We start from the raw sequence: 16,768 nt of genomic DNA on the forward strand, positions 1-16,768 counted from the left end.
AACAACATCAAATTTAGCAGTTATTTTATTTTCAGGAGCATTAGCAGCTAAGGCCATATTGCTCAGGGGATATGCAGTGGTCATTTCCTGACCTTTCTGCATCCTCCGTATTTGGTGGCAATTTAGCAGTGCAAAATCAACTATGTACAAAATGGAAGTGTTACAAAAGATTTTGGGCCTGCTCAAGAGACAGGCAATGGGCTTATAACAGTAAAGGAGAACACTAAGATTAACAAGGAGAGAACACAAATTACAAATGACATTAAGATATTACATAATTGATATTTACTAATTTTTTTGGTTCATGATTTTAAACAATAAATAAGACTAAAGATTAATTAATTTGAATAAATACATAATAGGTCAAGAAATTATTATGTATAATTAAAACTGTTCTTGAATACATTTGGTTATGATACTGCTTCAAGGTTCTGCATCACAAATGATAAATTATACAGTATATCATTTGAAATATCTTATCCAGGAACAAAGCGTATCATATCAATCAAAATTTAATGAGTTAATTTTTAAATATAAAATTAAGTAAAAATTGCAAAAAATGACTTACATTGTAAACGGGAATATTATAAGCACAATGGATAAAGGAGTTTCATGTGTATTTTTATTACTTCAGGTATAGATTTTCAAATCCAGACATTGTTTTTTTTTTTTTTTGAAAACTATTCCTTAATTCTTTTGACAGAAAAATTTAATGATGATATATAAATGAGAAATCTTGAGGTTGTCACAGACATTCTCTCAGATTTGCCAGAGAAGCTGTACTTGCTACCTGGGAGTCTAAAACACTGATGGAACTGATATCCGGGTGACACTCAAGTCAAGTGAACCCAATTTCGGCGAAGTCCGGACGGTCTGTGACAACCAAATCTTCTGCTTGCACCTTCATGATGGTGGGACTGTTAGTAATCCTGGGTATAACCTCTATGCAAGAGTACATGGTGGGTGACCACCCAGGTGTGAACCAACGTAAGCAGGGGTCGAGGTGTGGTACCCAAACCACATGGAGGAATGCCGCCCCTCTATGTTACGAGGCAGTACTAGGTGGTAGATGACTCTCATCAACCAGTGTAATCCCACCACTTTGCTTATTGGAGGCTTGAAGTGGTGGAACCCATGTTTAGTCTCTAGAGCTAAGTTCTGATCAACCCCTTCCCCATCTCTTCCATCATGTAGTATGATTGATGACTTTTGAGGTTATGATGAACATCATGGCGAGATCCATTATTCCTTACATTTCGAGGGTACAGCTCTAAAACAGTGTTTGCAGGCAGGCCACTAGTTAGTACACCGGACCAAACCTATTGGTAACTGTCTAGGAAGCTTCCAGATCAGCTAGTGTATAATCTTGCTACCTCTACACTGCCAGATAGTGACTGGAGGGAGTCCGAGTAGAGTGATTGTGGGGCGTATTGTCGAGGCCACGTTTTGTCAAGAATCTGGGTATATTCTTACCATGTGTATGCCATATCCAAAAATTTCATTACTTCATACAGTATGTCCCACCCACTTTTTCTTACTATTGAATACACCATGAATTGTCAAACTAATAGAGCAAGCTTATTTGCGAAAAGATCTAAACCTCCCAAGCACTTCCTAATTCATTTCACAAATATATGTGGTCTCACTTCTGATCTCAACAATGTCCATTTCCACATGCAGTCTGCCAAACCCCATGTACTTTTTCTGACAGAATCTCAGTTTTCGGTTGTTCCAATTATTGCTCATCTCAGTTGCCCAAATTATTCGCTGTATGATTCCTTTCGTCTCAAAGGTGGAAATTTTGCATATGTCTGTTCTGATATTCCCTGTCAGAGACTTGATAATTTGGAATTTCCTCTCTTCGATGTTCTCTGGCTTAAAATCTCTCTACCTCAAATTCATCTGTTGTCTCTACCGTTCTCCCAACTCCATTAATCACTTGGAGCTCTTTGATTTCCTCTCTTTGCAACTTGACTTTCTCCAGTCCAACTTTCCTAACAGTGAGGTAATTTTCCTTGGTGATTTTAATGTTTACAACTCCAGGTGGCTTCCATTTTCTAGTCACACCGACCCAGCTGGTCGAGATGCTGAGGCTTTTGCAATTACTAATGACCTTGCACAGATTGTTCATTTACTTACAAGAATACCGGACAATCCTAATCATACAGCCAACACGCTTGATCTTTTTCTCGCAAACAACCCTTCTATGTACACGGTTGAAGTGAGAGGTCCTTTAGGCACTTCAGATCACAACTTGGTGATTGTCTCTTCTCCAATGGGGCCTTTATCTCATAGCCAGGTGGGAAGGGGCAGCAGTGCGTAGCACATGCTTCGTGATTAGACCGGGGTTCGAGCCCGTCACCACCAAATGCGGAGGATGCGAAAAGGTCAGGGAATGACCACCGCATATTCCTGGAGCAATATGGGCTTAGTTCCTAATGCTCCTAAAAACCAAATAACAACAACACCCAAATGGGATAAACCGCGAGATTTCTTTTCTTCTTTTCCTTGGTCGGATTACTGTTTCAAAACTTCTGATATCAACATTTGCTCAGATTGTGTCAGTGAAATTATTCTTGGAGGAATGGAATCCTTTATCCCACACTACACTTTAAAATCTCGTCCTTTATCTAAACCTAGGTTTTCCAATAAATGTGCTAAGGCTGTTCAAGAGAAGAATGTTGCATATAGTAATTGGCTTGTTTCTAATTCTCCAGTTTCATTTTCTGCCTACACCAAAGCTCGCAACAATTGTAAAGCAGTTATTAATCAGTCCAAACTAGAGTTTGAACAGGCTAAGAGTAGAAAACTTGCTTCTTGCCCTAATGGTAGCCGAGCATTCTGGTCTCATGCCAAAGCTATTGGCCGCAACCTTTGCCCATCTCTGTAAAAACCAGATGGTTCTGTTGTCACTTCAGCCAAAGATAAAGCTGACCTGCTAGCATCCCATTTTTCTTCCCATTTAATGGGATGCTAGCATCCCATTTAATGATCTTGGTAAAACACCTCCTACCATTTCCAACATGCTCCATTCAAGGTCTTCCTTCAAAAGGATGTCAGAAGGATTTTGACGAATCTTGATGCTAAGAAAGCTCCAGGTCCCGATGGCATTTCTCCACTTGTTCTCAAAACCTGTGCTCATGGACTTACTCCTATTCTCTGCCACCTTTTTTCACTTTCTTATTCCAAAGGTGTTTTTCCTTCTGCTTGGAAATTTGCTCATATCCAGCCAGTTCCTAAAAAGGGTGACAAATCCCTCCCATCCAATTATCGTCCCATTGCATTTACTTCTACTCTCTAAAGTAATGGAGAAAGCAATTAACCGCCAACTCTTAAACTACCTAGAAACCTTCCATCTGATCAACGATCGCCAGTATGGATTCCGTCAGTGTCGATCCACTGGTGATATTCTGGCTTATGTTACCATTTATGGACTAATTCAGTGGTTCGGTGAAACACAAGTAGTTGCTCTTGATATCTCAAAGGCTTTCGATCATGTTTGGCATAAAGGTCTTCTAAGCAAGCTTGCATCTTATGGTTTGCCAACTTTTTTTAGTAACTGGTTATCCAGTTTTCTCTCTGATCGCTCACTGAGGGTGATGGTAGATGGCTCTCTGTCTTCTAACTTCTCCACTAATGCCGGTGTCCCCCCAAGGTTCAGTTCTTTCTCCCACTCTTTTCCTCTTGTATATTAATGACCTTCTTCCATTGACTGGAAATCCTATCCATAGGTTTGCCAATGATAGAACATTGGCCGTAAAAGTTGCGGCCAAAGCTGTTGGCCGCAACTTTTACCCATCTCTGCTCCCACCTCTGTCAAAACCAGATGGTTCTGTTGTCACTTGGGCCAAGGATAAAGCTGACCTGCTAGCATCCCATTTTTCTCCCAACTCATGTAATAATAATCTTGGTAAAACACCTCCCATCATTCCCAACACGCTCCATTCAATGCCTCCTGTGGTCTTCTGTCAAAAGTATGTCAGAAGGATTTTGACCAATCTTGATGCTAAGAAAGCTCCAGGTCCTGATGGTATTTCTCCACTTGTTCTCAAAACCTGTGCTCCTGAACTTATTCCTGTTCTTTGCCATCTTTTTTCACTTTCTTATTCCAAGGGTGTTTTTCCTTCTGCTTGGAAATTTGCTCATATCCAGCCAGTTCCTAAAAAGGGTGACAAATCTCTCCCATCCAATTATCGTGCCCATTACAATTACTTCTACTCTTTCTAAAGTAATGGAGAAATCAATCAACTACCAACTCTTAAACTACCTAGAAACCTTCTGTCTGATCAACGATCACCAGTATGGATTTCGTTTGTGTCGATCCACTGGTGATATTCTGGCTTATGTTACCCATTTATGGAGTAATTCAATGGAAAGGTTCGGTGAAACACAAGTAGTTACTCTTAACATCTCAAAGGTTTTTGATCATGTTTGGCATAAAGGTCTTCTAAACAAACTTCCATCTTATGGTTTGCCAACTGTTTTTTTGTAATTGGTTATCCAGTTTTCTCTCTGATTGCTCACTGAGGTGATGGTAGATGGCTCTCTTTCTTCTAACTTCTCCACTAATGCTGGTGTCTCCCAAGGTTCAGTTCTTTCCCCTACTCTTTTCCTCTTGTATATTAATGACCTTCTTCCATGTATAAGTATAGTGCAAAAGCATCAATAATACATAGCAAAATCTGAATTAACAGAACATTAGCAGAGCGGCATTGTTTTAAGTTATATCTCATATTGTGAATATCTTCACGAATTGCCATGATATTGCACTACTTCGAATAAGTAACGTTTCACCCGAGGAGAAGACTAATGTTATTTATTCTCAGATGGATACCACCACGCAGACGGCACCGTTTCAGGGCTATTTGGCCCTTCTTCGGTGGGTATGTACCCGAGTGATGCAATGATGGCTAAACAGTTATGAAGTATAACTCCACGATATGAGAGATGCCTGATGGTGTGTGATGTATTTAGACTATAAAGTGTTTAGGGTGTAAGCCTCAAACTATGGAAAAGTCTAAACTATGTATAAGATAGTGCGAAAGCATCAATAATACATAGCAAAATCTGAATGAACAGAATATTAAAAAGAAGGGTCAAATAGCCTTGAAACGGTGCCGAGCGGTGGTATCCATCTGAGAATAAGTAACATTAGTCTTCTCCTCAGGTGAAGCATTACTTATTCGAAGTAGAGCAATATCATGGCAACTCGTTGTGAAGGTATTCACAATATGAGATATAACTTAAAATGATGTTGCTTTGCTAATATTCCGTTCATTCAGATTTGGCTATGTATTATTGATGCTTTCGCACTATACTTATACATAGTCTAGACTTTTCCACAGCTTGAGGCTTACTCCCTAAACGCTTTATAGTCTAAATACATCATACACCATCAGGCATCTCTCATATTGTAGAGTTATACTTCAAACTGTTTTGCCATCATTGCATCACTCGGGCACCTAAACCAAAGAAGGGCCAAATAGCCTTGAAACGGCACCAGGGGGAGCCTGATGATGTTCGGAGTTTCCAAGAATAGGTAACAACAGCCTTCTCCACTGGGGAAGCATTGCCTATTGCCTATTCAAGGAGTTTATGAGTTTTTGAGTGGTATGAATTGAAGGAGTTACTGTCCCTTTCATTCTTCTACACAGTTTGTTTTCCTTTTTCACTCCTACTTTCCCTCTACTGTTTTGCTTTTCTAAGTCTAATAGGGACAAGTGGATAGTCGAGTTATTATCCCACACACACATATACAAATAGCCCTGAAATGGTGGTGTTTGGGTGGTGGTATCCATCTGAGAATAAGTTTTTTTTTTTTTTTTTTTTTGGTAGTTGTTGGCGCATCGGCTTCTGTGGCCATAATGCACCTCCCAAGGTTTTTGCAGTACTTTGATCCAAGCCCGAGGCGGGATTCGAACCCGCGACCTTTGGGTTGCCAGGCAGGCACTTTACCCACCTGGCTAGCCCAGTCGGCCTGAGAATAAGCAACTTTAGTCTTCTTCTCAAGTGAAGTGTTACTTATTCGAAGTAGTGCAATATCATGGCAACTCGTTGTGAAGGTATTCACAATATGAGATATAACTTAAAATGATGCCGCTTTGCTAATATTCTGTTCATTCAGATTTGGCTATGTATTATTGATGCCTTTGCACTATACTTATACAGTCTAGACTTTTCCATAGCTTGAGGCTTACGCCCTAAACGCTTTATATGACCTTCTTCCATTGACTGAAAATCCTATCCATAATTTTGCCAATGATAGCACATTGGATTCCACTTTCCATTTTGAGAAACCTTGCCCTGCTGAATCAGCTTCAACTTCTCGAAAATCTGCTACCAATTCCTTAAATGCCAATCTTCAAGCAATTGTCCAGTGGGGCAAAGACAATTTAGTTGATTTCAATCGTTCTAAAACTCAGTCTTGTCTTATATCTCGCAAAAAGGATTCTTCTGCTCCTATGCTTATCTTTGGTGACACTCCGATTTCTAGGCAAAATGATATATCTCTTTTGGGGATTACCCTGACTTCTAATCTCTCTTGGCACAAGCACATTACAAATATTGCCTCCTCTGCATCTAAAAAACTTGGTTTTCTCTTTCGTTCTCGGCATTGCTTTTCTTTCAAACAGCTGCTTACTCTGTATAAATCACAAATCTGCCATACTATGGAATATTGTTCCCACATTTGCGGTAGTGCCCCCAAAACCTCTCTCAGGCTTCTTGATTCCATTCAGAAGAGGGCAGTTAGGTTAATTAATGATTCATCTCTAACAGAGTCTCTCCACTTGCTGTCTCATAGATGTACTGTTTCTGCTGCATGCCTCTTCTACAGATATTTCCGTGGGCACTGTTCTTCTGAATTGGCTTCTATAATTCCCGCTCTCTCCTTCAAAACAGTCCGAACACGTGCAGCCACCAACCAACATCCATTTACTGTCCAACTTCAAACTCACAGAACCAACTTTTCATCTTCCTCGTTTATTCATTCAACTGCCGTTTTCTGGAACAACCTTCCTTCATACATATTTCCCAAAAATTACAGTCTACAGAAGTTCAAGTCCAATATACAAATATCTTCTTTTGTCTTCTCAACCTCCAATCCAAGCACGGTACTAAGTACTATAGGTTCTAATACCTCTTGTGTTTGGGGTTTACATAAAAAAATAGAAAGGCACGTTTACTAGGAAAGGAATTTATTGATTAAATAAACTAACCACTGGATGTTAAACTGGAACTTAAAAATAAGTTCCAGTTTAAGATTCAAATTGGTTATAATGGTCAAAAATGACCATTATATCCAATCTCCAGGGATATGGTCATTTCTGCAGTTCATTTGGATCACAATCATACACAGAAGCATACACAGGTTGATCGTAGAATCTCACATACCTCCAGTTAAAGTAAAATGACTACTCTGCATATGTGTTGTAAAGTAGTAATCCAACTGCAGGTTTGTCAACTACAGATTTGACATAATGTATCTTTATATTTATATACAATAATTCATAATGTGAATTTTTCTTTATGTATATACAGTTCAGTTCATTCCTGTCTCTACACAGAGTATGTGTCTCGCTCTGATGGTAGTCCCTGGTGTGTCTCCACATGGCTAGAGAAGGGAGTCGGGGCAGGGACCAGGTGATCCCTGCCCCCCTGGCTGCAAAGTCACCAGATTCTGGCACACAACATTCAACACACATACACTGATTCACACTTGCTGGCATTGGCTTCTGCCTTACAGATGCCACAGCAGCATATAGGGAAAACCGTGGAGACCGCCTACTTTAATCAATAACACTTTGAACTTTGTCTCTACAAACATAGCTCAAGCAGCCATAATTGTGAGAAACCTCAAAATGGTGGTGATACAAATAAATGAATTAACTTTTACCCAAAGTGTGTGTGTTGAGTTATATTGTAAGGTTGGCAGGATCTTTATCATCAACATTTATTGCCAGTTCAGAGAGGAAATTGATTGGCCTACCCGGTACTATATTTGGAACGTTGGTGGTCACCATTGATTCCAATTGTAACTTGGTTATGTAAGGAAGCCAAGAGACTGATGTGCTAAGGAAAAAATTTTAAGAAGTGATACAAACAAATAGGCTTGTGATTATGAATGAGATGGAACAGTCCCCAACCTATTCTAGTAAATTAAGGGAATCTGATACAGATGTAACCTTGGAAACCTAAACTGTAGCTAATAAGATTAAAGATTGGAGGGTACAGCAAAACTGGATGAGTGATCACCAGTGTATCACATTTTGAAATGTAGATAGACAATCTGAGAATGTAGCATATAAAACAGAGGTATGCCATTGGCACTGCAAAGTAGCAAAAGTTTGATGAGTAGGTGAGGAGGAGGATGTCAACCAGTGAAGAGATTTGGAATGTCTGTGGAGCAGAGGAGAAAGCAGTTTCTGAGCCAAGTAACGATACAGGGTGCCATTAAAGGAAGGAAAAGATTTAAGCATAATGTTCCATGGTGGAATGGTGCACTTTTTTTTTTTTTTTTTTTTTTTGTGGCCTGCAATTTGGATTGTTGATACAAACAATGTGGGTCAGGATTGAGTGTGGTTCCAGTTACTATGGGTGCTGGTCCAATGCAATGGACCCATACAAGACTCTAATATGAGGTGTGAATGTGTTTCTTTCTTATTTTATTTATATATTATTTGTTATTTATGTATTATATACAATACAATAAAATATTAATAGTATCAATTGATATATTTTAATTTAAATTTAACTATTGTATTATTACTGACATGTAGAAAATTTAATACAAGGCATCAAAGGACTTCTCACCAATAAAACACATAAAAGATGAGAGGGGAATGGTTATACAGGACCAGGAGAAGGTTAAGAAAAGGTGGAATGACTATTTTAAGAAGTTATTAAATGAGGGAAACCCAAGAGGTTTCATTATGTGAGGATGGAGAGACGAATGAAAGAGTAGTGGAAGGCATAAGCAGGAAAGAAGTGGAAAGCACACTCAGAAGAACGAAGAGGGGGAAAGCAGTAGGTGTTGATCAGATACCAGTAGAGGTATGGAGAAGTCTGGGAGAAGAAGAAGGGATCGATATCCTATGGGACTTTATGGAAAAATTGTGGCAGCAGGAGAGGATACCCGATGAGTGGAGGGAAAGTATACTTGTGCCAATCTATAAAGGAAAGGGTGATGTGCAGGAATGTGGGAACTACAGGGGAATAAAGTTAGTCTCATTCGATGAAGATCTGGGAAAGAATTGTGAAAGGAAGGATAAGGCAGGAGACGGAAATAAGAGAGGAACAGTTTGGTTTCGTGCCGGGAAGAGGAACAACAGATGCGGCCTTTGCTTTAAGGCAGGTGATGGAAAGATACAGGGAGATGCAAGTAGAGTTGCACATGGTGTTCATAGACCTGGAAAAAGCATATGATAGAGTGCCCAGACAAGAGGTATGGAGATGCATGAGGGAGAAGGATGCATCAGAAAAGTACGTAAGGCTTGTGAAGGAAATGTACGAGGGAGCAGTGACTCAGGTTAAGAGTAGTGTAGGTATGACAGACTGGGGCTTAGAGGAGAATAGGTATCCTGTGTGTTATTAGACACTCAGCCTAAAACATTGATGGATCCAATATTTCTCTATTACAGAAGATTTAGGAGAAGTCCGGTTGGCCTGCCTCCCTAAAATCCACTCATGCACACCTTCTCGATGGCAAGCCCTGTTACGTCACTTAGGTGGCAAATAATGATTTATGCACCAACATCGAGCCATGATGATGAAGAGGTTGAAGAAATGTACACCGAAATTGAGTCTTCTAGATGAGCAGAAAACCCACTACACTATTATTATGGGAGACTTCAATGCTAAGGTTGGAAAAAGACAAAACAGTGCAGAAAGGGGAACTATAGGAAATTTTGGAATTGGTGAAAGAAATGAAAGAGGTGAAAGACTTGTGGAATTTGCAGAATCTCAAGGACTGTCAGTAATGAACACTTTTTTCAAGAAAAGGGTGAACAGAAAGTGGACATGGAAGAGTCCAAATGGATTAACTACTAATGAAATCGACTTCATCCTCACTAACAGAAGATATATTGTGAATGATGTTACCGTCCTGAATAAGGTAAATGTTGGAAGTGATCACAGAATGGTAAGATGTACACTTGATATAGAAGTAGGAAAGGAAAAAACTGACTTGAGTAAATAATACAAAGGTCTTTGAGATAACAGAAGAGGAGAAAAAGCAGTATGTACTAGAACGTAAGAACAAGTTTGAGCTTCTGCAGACTGCTCAGGACCAAGATATCAACGAGGAATATTACAACTTTCTGAAAGTGATAAAGCCCAAGAAACCTATAGGGAAAAAGAAATCCAAAGAAGAAAAAATTAGTCAAGAAACACTTGTCATGATGAACCGAAGACGACAAATGAAAAGCAAGAAAAACACTGACAGAGAGAAAATTTAGTATACTGAGTTATGCAAAGCCATTAGAAAGAGACTCAGAGAGGACATAAGAAGATTTAACACAAGAAAAGTAGAACAAGCATTAAGGGAAAACAGAGGACTTAAATCAGCAGCCATGAGTAGTAATACAGAAAAACAAATGTTTCTGAAACTGAAGAATAGCGATGGTGTACTTATAAACAGCAGAGAAGGCATAATTCAAATAGCAGAAGACTACTATAGAGAATTATACAAGGAGCAGGGGAATGATGCCAGCAGTGGAGAAGAATGGATTGCAAAGTAGCAATACATACGACATACCCGATATTCTTCCTGATGAGGTAGAACATGCATTGAAGAAAATGAAGAATCGGAAAGCCCCGGGGGAAGATGAAGTTACTGTAGAGTTGTTAAAATTGGGAGGAAGAGACATAACACAAACACTGGCAAGGTCTGACTGTGACGCCTAAGCAGTGGAATAATGCAATCATAGTTTTGCTGCATAAGAAAGGAGATAAATCAGAAATTGGAAATTATAGACCAATTATAGACAGAACAAGCTTGTTATCCCACATCTACAAGTTGTTCACAAGGGTGTCATTACTAACAGATTAGAAAGAATACTTGATGAGAATCAACCGAAAGAGCAAGCTGGCTTTAGGACAGGATTCTCAACTATGGATCACCTTCACGTAATATCACAGCTAATGGAGAAAGCAAATGAATATAAAACACCATTATGCCTGGCATTTGTGGATTATGAAAAGGCATTTGACTCCATACAGCATAAGGCAATGTTTCGGACACTGGAAAGACAAGGCATAGATATCCCATATATTATGATTTTGAAGAAAATATATGAGAGTGCTACCTCCTTTATTAGACTAGACAGAGACAGTAGGAAATTTAAAATTGAGAAAGGAGTTCGACAAGGAGACACAATATCTCTGAAACTGTTTGCTGCTGCCCTTGAGGAAGCTTTCAGAAGATTAGACTGGTCGCAGAAAGGAGTCAATGTGAACGGAGAGTACCTAAACCATTTACGATTTGCAGATTACATTGTGGTCATAAGCCATGATCCCAAAGAATGAGGAAAATCTTAATCAGTTATGCAGAGTTGGTAAGGATTTTGGACTAAAGATGAATATGGCTAAAACAAAAGTAATGATGAACAAGTATGCCACAGAAAGGGAAATAATGATTGAAGGAGCAGTATTTGAAAAGGTGGAGTCATATACTTATCTGGGACAAGTTATTAGCTGTAATAATGATAAATGGCTGGAAGTCAAGAAAAGAATAAATTTTGGATGGATAGCATTCAGGAAATATAGTCACATACTGAAGAGCAATATCCCAGTTTGTCTGAAACGTAAAATAATAAACCAATGTATACTCCCAACCATGACTTATGGAAGTGAAACTTGGGCACTCACCAAAAGAACGGAAGAGAAGCTGAGAACTACACAGCGAAGAATGGAACAAATTATATTGGGAATCAGACTGTTAGATAAGAAGAGAAACTCATAGATTAGGCAGCAAACTCAAGTAAAGGACATTCTTATCAAAACTAAAGAACTAAAATGGTCTTGGGCAGGACACATAGCTCGGAGACATGATGACAGATGGACTAAGAAAATAACAGAATGGTACCCAAGAGGAGCTAGAAGAAAACCTGGAAGACAAAGGCGGAGATGGATAGATGAAATTCATGAGTTTGTGGGTAGTAAATGGATGGCCAGTGCTCAAAACAGAGGAAACTGGAAAGTTGTTGGAGAGGCCTTCATCCTGCAGTGTATTGAAAATGGCTGATGATGATGATGAGGTATGACTGAGGGGTTCTCTGTAGAAGTTGGACTGAACCAGGGATCAGCTCTTAGCCCATATCTGTTTGATCTGGTAATGGATGTGTTGGTGAGAGAAGTGAAGAGTAGAGCACCATGGAGTATGCTGTTTGCAGATGATATCGTACTGTGCGAACCATCGCAAGGAAAGGTAGAGAAGAAATTGGAGGAATGGAGGAAAGCGTTGGAAGAGAGAGGCATGAGGATAAGTAGAACAAAGACAGAATATATGGTATTGAATGAAGAAGATGAGAGTTCTATAAAACTGCAGGAGGAAAAGCTACCATCAGTTTCAAAATTTAAATATCTGGGATCGAACGTTGAGAGGAATGGAGGATTGAGTGCAGAAATACAGCATAGAGTGCAATGTGGATGGTTGAACTGGAGAAAGATGAGTGGGGTGCTGTGTGATAAGAAAGTAAATTGTAGAATGAAGGGAAGAGTGTATCAAACTGTGGTTAGACCCACATTGATGTATGGTGCTGAGACATGGGCGATTACAAGGGCCTAGAAGAAGCAGATGGAAGTGGTGGAGAGAGGACACTAAGATGGATATGTGGTGTGACGAGGAAGGACAGGATAAGAAATGACTACATCAGAGGTACGGTTAAGGTGGGGCCTCTGAGTAAAAAAAATGCAGGAATCTAGGTTGAGATGGCTTGGACATGTGGAACGAAGAAGTGAGGAGTATGTGGGGAAGAGGTGTGAAAAGTTGGAGGTGATAGGGAAGAGTAAGAGAAAGAGGGGAGACCTAAGCTGAGATAGATGGACAAGGTGGCAGAGGATTTAAAAGAGAGAGGATGAAGGAGAGAGGAAGCCCAGGATAGAGGGGAATGGAGGAAAAGAATTAAGGACGGAAATGACGACCCCATATAAATGTGGGAAGAAGGCGATGATAAAGAAGAATTTATTTATTTACGTAATTTTTGTGGGTACAAACAGTGTGTGTCAAGTGCAGATCTAATGCAGTGGATCCACACAGAACTCTAGTATGACCTGTATGAACTTTTCAATCATGTTTTGATGATTGAGAAGTCTGAACTTGCTTTCACTGGGCAATATCATGTGAAAAAAAAAAAGAAAACAACTAAATGTTAAATACATATTTACTTTAACTATGTTCTGTAGTTCAAAAATACATATGATGCTGCAAAAGGGAAGTTGGATGATAAAAACCATCTAAATTTATTGTTTTCAAATACCATACGGCAAGTCACTTTTAGTTTTTGTAATACATGGCAAAGTGTAACTGGTAACGTTGGACAACATTTTAAGCTTCTGATTTTCTTCCCTCCCAAAATATGGTACATGTTATGGACTTTCATGAGCTAAATTCAATGAAGTCAGATATTGCCAACACCACAGATTTACAGAGGAATCAAAGTTATGCATAATGGAATATTTAATGTTTTTAAGTATCGTAATAAATATCATAAAAATATTTTTAATTTTTTTTTTCCTTCTGTGACGAGCAGGAGCCTCTCTGATCATTGTCCAGCAACAAGTTGCCAACATATTGGGCTTCCACCTTCCTTGGTAATATTTCTCCATGGTAACATCGTGGAGAAACATTACCAAATGTTAGCTTTATTTTTTTCCCAATAACTTTGGAGACTAATATGTCCAAGGTTATTGGGAAAAACTCTAAATGGAAATGGAAGTATATTTGAGATTTTGGGGCAACAATGTTCACATTTGTTGCCCCAAAAATGTTCACAAACTTTCCTGAAGAATTTCCAAGCTTCCAGTTATAAAGGATTTAACACACTTACAAAACGTTTGGTAAGTCTGTGATCTATGGACCAATGAATACACCTTCTTTGATTCTGGTATCATCATGTTTTGAAACTTTAGTTTTAAACAATGAAAGCCACTTCCATTCCGATCCATTGCTATTAAGATATTCTTCACTGGACCTAGTTTTATGCAAAGCAATGTTAAAAATATCTTTGTTCAATCGGATACTGGTTTATTGATGACATTTTTCTTTCCAATTGATGAGGAAAAACCTTAGTTTCACAATAAATGGTTTTTGAAAAAACCATTTATTGTGAAATGGTTTCACACAAAAAAGCAACAATATTTCATCAAGCCAAATAATTTGGCATTATGAAATATTGTTGAAATCTCTGCAGATGTTGCACTTGTATTTATCATACTGTAAGTTTTCTTACCAGAGGTTTCACATCATAGGATTCCTTTATGTGGAATGCATGACTGAGTAGTATAGATGGATGTATGTTTCCACTTTTGAGTAGGACAACTTTTAGACTTAATTTCAAAGAGCTAACAAAAAGCTTCTATTCTAGTTTATGTTTTCTTGCAAGGGCATCACCATCATTACAGTAGTAGGGTGAATCTTCCATAGCATAATGTGACAAAAGTTCTCTATGTCATTTATGAAATACAGATATAGTTGCACCTTTTGCAATAAATTTCATTTGTTAACTTACTTTGAATTATAAGGAGAGGTTTGTTTGGACCTGGGCATTTGTATTCTGATTCAGAGCTTGTACAGACGGTTTACACTGGACTATCTTTTTTTCCTCTTCTAATGACCAGGAGGAATAGGTAATTTGTCACTGTGACTAACTGGTCTAATGGGTGATGGGATATACAGATTCTTTTTTTTTTTCTCTGTTTCCAACCTTCATTTTGAGTTGGGCAAAAATATCAGTTGTTGATGTGATTGGTTGGCTCCTTCCACACCACAATAAGAGTGGCAGTGATACTTTATGCAGTAAAATAAAGTTCACATGCCTTCTTTAATAGAGGCATTATAGACTGACTACAAGATTTAATTCTGTAATCACTGCACAAGGAACAAAAGCTATATGGCATATTAATGCACTGACTGATGTGACACTTTAAAAGCATGTTCAACTGCAATTGACACCAAACACTATAAAAAGGGAATGTCTTTACTAATACGTAACAAAGTTAACTAATACACTTATAACTCTGACTGACTGATCTTCATGGGAGATTTGCTTTGTCTATCTGTCATGCAGGGAGCAGGTGAGGACACAATAGATGTAAAAAACTCCAACTTCTCAACCAACAAATATATAACTGATATGAATATGAACTAACTGATATAACTGATATGAATATGAACTAACTGATATAACTGATATGAATATGAACTAACTGATATAACTGATATGAATAGATAGACCAAAATCTAAGTACATAAAAACTAAAATAGGAAATATCTTGTGATATCAATGTTACAGCACAGTACTTTATGCTGTAAGTCTATCATTTGTACATTTACAAAATTTTTTCATTGTTCTGTAACTGGAAAATCTGTTGCAACATACTTCCAGCTGGTGTTGTGGAGGTTGATGGTTTGAATAAATTTAAAGAAGAATTAGACAAATTATTAAAGGGGATGAACAGATTGAGATGGGAAGTGTTTTTCTGGCTGATGCTGTATAAGCTTGCTTCTTTGCATCATTTGTCACTACTAATATTAAGTAGATGTCTTAAAACATCTCTAAAAGGTATCAGTTCATAAATATATCTTTATCAGCAAAATATTAATTTCCGGTTAAACTGTTTCTTAATGCAGTTTTTGCAAATCAAGCTGTGCCATTTTACTGAAGGTTTCCAAGATTTGAGGGCTGTAGCAAGATGTGAGGAAAGGATCCCACATCATGCAATTTTTTGCATTACCCAGAGGATGGCTGTGGTACACTACACTGCACTTAATTTATGACATTCAATAATAAATATACAGATATATGTGCATAAAGAGATAGTAATAATAAAGACATAAGTGATAAGTATCCTAAAGTCACAGTGGGGGGAGAGGGGATTATAATTTTCATGAGGCCTTCATGGGCCTGTAATTGATTATTTTAAGATTGCATTAGAAGCACCATGTTGAAAGATCAATCTAAAGATTGTTTTTGCTGGGCAGTTGATAATACTTAAACATAAATGAAACATAGAAAAAGCATGTTGAATATTTATATACAAGTAGAATAACAATTTAAATCATAAACAGAGCAACTGATCTTAAGTTTGTTCAATATGAAACCCAAATTCTCAAGAAGTTTTAAAGATTATTTAATGCAAATTCTCATAAACAAGGAAAACAATGACTTCATCTGTGATTTTACTTCAATAATGAAAACAGTGAAATTGAGAGGATATTTTCTAGAAATCCATATTGTTTAGTACTGAGGAGAGTGAATGCCCTGCTTACCCTAATTAATAGTTGACGCTGGTTAGAATTTTGTCAGTGTTGGGAGAACTTATAATTTTCTGAGCAGTAGTTAATCAGGATTTTCACTGAGTTTTGTCATTACACAAACAAACAACCCGCACTTGGAATGTAATAATCTGTCTTATACTTTATGACCTGAATTGCTTTGTCACTAACCCTGAATATTTGGAGATGGGGGGAGAAGAAAAAAAACAGAAAAGAAAAGCAGCTAGAAATCATGTAAAGTGGTGCACTTTATAAATTCTGTTCTTTATTCAAATA

General features: G+C 38.1%; 1 protein-coding gene across 3 annotated transcripts in view; it reads right to left on the reverse strand.

Moving 5' to 3' along the window:
• The window catches only part of LOC150081578 (DNA polymerase beta-like), a 235,180-nt gene that overhangs the window by 17,967 nt on the left and 200,445 nt on the right, over window positions 1-16,768 (reverse strand). The window lies entirely within an intron of this gene.

The sequence above is a fragment of the Mastigoproctus giganteus genome, chromosome 8, assembly GCF_048544385.1.
Source record: "Mastigoproctus giganteus isolate SK-2022 chromosome 8, ASM4854438v1, whole genome shotgun sequence".
Taxonomy (NCBI): Eukaryota; Metazoa; Arthropoda; class Arachnida; order Uropygi; family Thelyphonidae; genus Mastigoproctus; species Mastigoproctus giganteus.